We start from the raw sequence: 4118 nt of genomic DNA, 5'->3' as shown, positions 1-4118 counted from the left end.
TTCCATAATTCTCTTTTTATATGTATGAACGTAAGTAGTCTGAAAGCAAACAAGGTGTTTTTTTTCGATTTTAACGTTAGATGATAAGTCGATGCTCATGGGGAAATTTCGAATAATTGAAATGAAAAAGTAGTGTAATCATGCAAACGCTATTAAGGCAGGTATGTCAGGACTGCAAGACAAGTAAATTTACGCTTCCCATCAATCAAACGACAGTAACAGATCATCCCTCTTTTTTGCTCAGTTTAATAATAATAAGTTTTTTAACAAATTTTTAATAAATGAATCAGGTGAGAGTGGATAACGCCTTATTAGCGAATTTGCGATGTCACAATATATGGCCCCTATGATCCCCTATTGTTTGTATATTGAGAAGTATTGCTGTTTTTTTTTTTTTTTAAGCAATCTTTTTTAGCAAGCTTACATAGTCTATGTGTCTGTTGTGAGCTTTTTTCAGGATTATTAAAACTCCCAAATATTAAGTTTAACTACTGTTATAACGTAGTTTATGTGTTTGTTTAGTAATAAGGCCTTATGAAAGTTTTGCAAATTTTAATAACTCAACTCTTCGTATGCATGTCTGCGGTCGATGTCTTAATGGCATCATATGCATGGGATGGACTGTAGATAATGATTAATGACAAAATATATGTGCGCGTCTCATTGCCTCCTCCTTAGATATGACGAAATGTACAATGACGTGAAAGCAACGCAACGCAATGGTAAAATGGTTAGCATTACCATTAAAGAAAAAAAATTCAATGTCATGCCGCTCTTCGTTTTAGTCTGCTGAACTTTGTCAACTAACCTACTCAAGTCCTGATTAACGTTGCTACGGTTACATAAAAAGCGACAACCCGCGACCAAAAAAAATAAATAAATAAATAAAAAATTTCGCTTAAAAAAAAATAAAAAGTTTATGACAAAATTACAGTAAAGGACAACAAGCATCCAAACACAAACAAACCGAAGCCAAAAACACAATGACGTACACAGTTTTGATAAAGGAAGCAATACATCGGTGGATCGCGATATAATGCAGCAACAGGACACATAGTATTTGCACAATCATCCAATAACTGTATTTATGTGAAATTGTTGGCTGTATATATTACACATATATGTATAACAACATATGAGTACTTGTGCGAGTTAAAATTTTACTAAATGAACAAAAAGTGCGAGTAAGCAACACGACTTTGGTCGCATCCAAAAAGCTCTACATTTGACCTAAAACAGCTTTCACAATAACCGTAAGAGTGAACAAAATATCTTTCATAGACAAATAATTTTTTATTTAATAATAATTTGAAAAAGAAAAATTTCCAGTTATGCCATAAGTCAAAGTCCATCGTTTATTTCCTCTTTGATGAGAAAATTCGCTGCTATTCATAATAACTGACACATCATATTTTTAAGCTGGAGGGTAGAATCGTTGCCATAGACACGTACAGACGAGCACATACACACTCAGCGTGTGGTCTATGTGTGTTTTGTAAAAAATTACACCATTTTAGTAAAAAATACTTTTGCGTATTGTCCTATAGACGGAAGTCCTGTCACAGTAAAGAACCGCCCAAGCATGATTGGGTACTTTACCACCCGAAGTTATCAGGAAGTTGAGGGAATTCTATGTGAAGATCATGTTGCATGGTTTTTATGTCGTTTATATATATGTTTATGTATTTATGTGTTTTTCTTTATGCATAACGTACTGAAATAATAAACCAAATAGAAAAGTTTTGCACGTTGCTCACCGAACAGCGAATCATTGCATTGTAATTAATTACAGGCCATTGATAACCTTGACACTTGAAGGGGATTCGTGTTTATGTATTGCACATACGTACACGTTAAATAAGGACATCATTAAATGCGAAATATCCAGAAATCAATGCAACGTAAAAACAAACAAAGCGGACAAAAGAAAAACACTTCATTGACAGTCAGTGAAATAGCAAGCTCTTTACACAATATGCTCAATCTTTCAATGTGGAGATGCTGCTGAGAAGAACTTTTTGGAGCATTTCAAGACCACTTGTGTGCCATCAGTGCTTTTCTGTAAGAAATAAATAGACATGTTAGTAAAGAAATAGAAGAGATTTGGCTATATAGGCTAGTTATTGGGCATAAGTATAAATGCAAATTTTTTTTTTCTACGACCAGTCACTCAAGGGACACCTCTATATGCACCCACGACAGCACTTTCGTGGAACTGGCATTGGAAGAGTGAGATGAAGAAGCGGAATAGTGTTTGTAAAGGTTCCACTTGGAAATAGAGATCTCGTGTGGTAGGAAAGATCACTGCTTATAGGTTGTTTCAAAGAAGGGCAACACGGCTAAGAACTGACAAATCGTGGTAATGTGTTGAGTGAGATTCGGGTAACTCCAGGAGGAGTTGATAAGAATGCTGAAGAAGACGGTGTGGTTATGTTGAATGATTTAATTGGTGGGCCTATCTCTTTTACCTCCTTAGAGACTTGCCCTGAATGTATCTGTCCATAAGCGCAATACAACCCACATTACGCCGATGCTCAAGGGCATCGAAAGTTCTTGACACAATATCGTGGCTCGTGACCTCTTGAGTCTTTTAGTATATGCAATCGACATCCTCCAAGCATGATTTGGAGACTTAAAAAGAGGTGGGAAAGGAGATAAGGAAAGTTCGCAGCCTAGTACGTGGTTTGCCCGATCGGTAAAATGCGCCTTTATCGACTGGACACTCAGTATATCTACCGGCAAGTATGTTCTTCCGAGTTTAGAGTTGAACCCACGAATACCGGCTTGGTAGTCGTGACTCTTGTGTATTCGGCTATGTGGCAGCAAGCTAAACAATGGATTTTCAAATACTTCAGTATTCCCTATAGATTGACGAGGAGATGGGAAACGAATAAGTTTAAAAGTTAATTCATCTTCAAATAAAATGTGTCGCTTTATATTATTGTTCGTTTGTATTTAAAGCCTAAATGTCTTTTTTAATAATATAATACTTCAATAATATAATAATAATAACAATTTTTTACTGCTAACCGATATGCCTTTAAAGGTGTCGATAAGCAAAATTATCAGCATTTTTTCTTATCTCTCAAGTTATTATTTATGACGATGACATTGATTTTGGCTACACGATCTGTACGGTTGCATCTACAGCTCGCTCTTCTTAACAGCAAAGTTTATGGCAAGTATTTTTTTGTTTACAGGCTAACATTGCGAAAAACACACACAAATACCGTCACAGATAACGACAAAAACAGAGACAGAAGGATAGAAGTGTCTGGGTTAAGTGTCAATGACAACAGAGTTACTGTACAAAAATGCAAACGCAAAAAAAAAAAAATTTAGCATAACGTTCATTTTTATCAGATGTACAATACGCTCATAGACGGATTCATTTACCTACGAATGCAAGTATACATGCATATTATGAACTTATCAGAGTGTATCCACTGTCCACTAGCAGACATCGACGACATTTTAATAAACAATCGACGTCAAATGTGTTAATTGGAAAATGACTATGAATTATGATTGTAATTTTCTGATATATTATGTTTTTGTGTGTGTGAGCGTGCGCGTAGAAGAGTGCCTTTTCATGTAAGCATGAGATTTGCTATATGCTTGCATATCTACGCTTTATTACACTCACTTGATAGCATTAAATTGCTGCAAATGTATCTAAAGTGTGCGCAGACTGTATGCGTAGAGTAGTAGCAGGCAACCACACGTAGAAGGCAATCATTTGTAAACTGGTAACAAACTTTGCAACACATTTTTAAAGTGCAAAGTAATTATAGTTTTAATAATAACAACAATAATATTATATACGCGTGATACGAGTATGTATTGGCATACGTGCGATGAATTTTAAACATGTATTCATGTTCATAATTAAAAATTACAAAAATATTTTATCAGAAAATTGATAAATCTTAATTATGCAAATAAATACAAATACTTACATATGCATGCGCACAAACGCACTCCTTCGCATTCGTATTTATCATGAGAATTTCAATTGAATTTCAATTAAATACAATGCAAGTCCGTATATATGTCCGTATATATATATACATATATATATATATATATATATATATATATATATATATATATATATA

Source organism: Glossina fuscipes, unplaced genomic scaffold (assembly GCF_014805625.2).
Source record: "Glossina fuscipes isolate IAEA_lab_2018 unplaced genomic scaffold, Yale_Gfus_2 121, whole genome shotgun sequence".
Classification (NCBI taxonomy): domain Eukaryota; kingdom Metazoa; phylum Arthropoda; class Insecta; order Diptera; family Glossinidae; genus Glossina; species Glossina fuscipes.
This window is presented reverse-complemented; position numbering follows the sequence as displayed.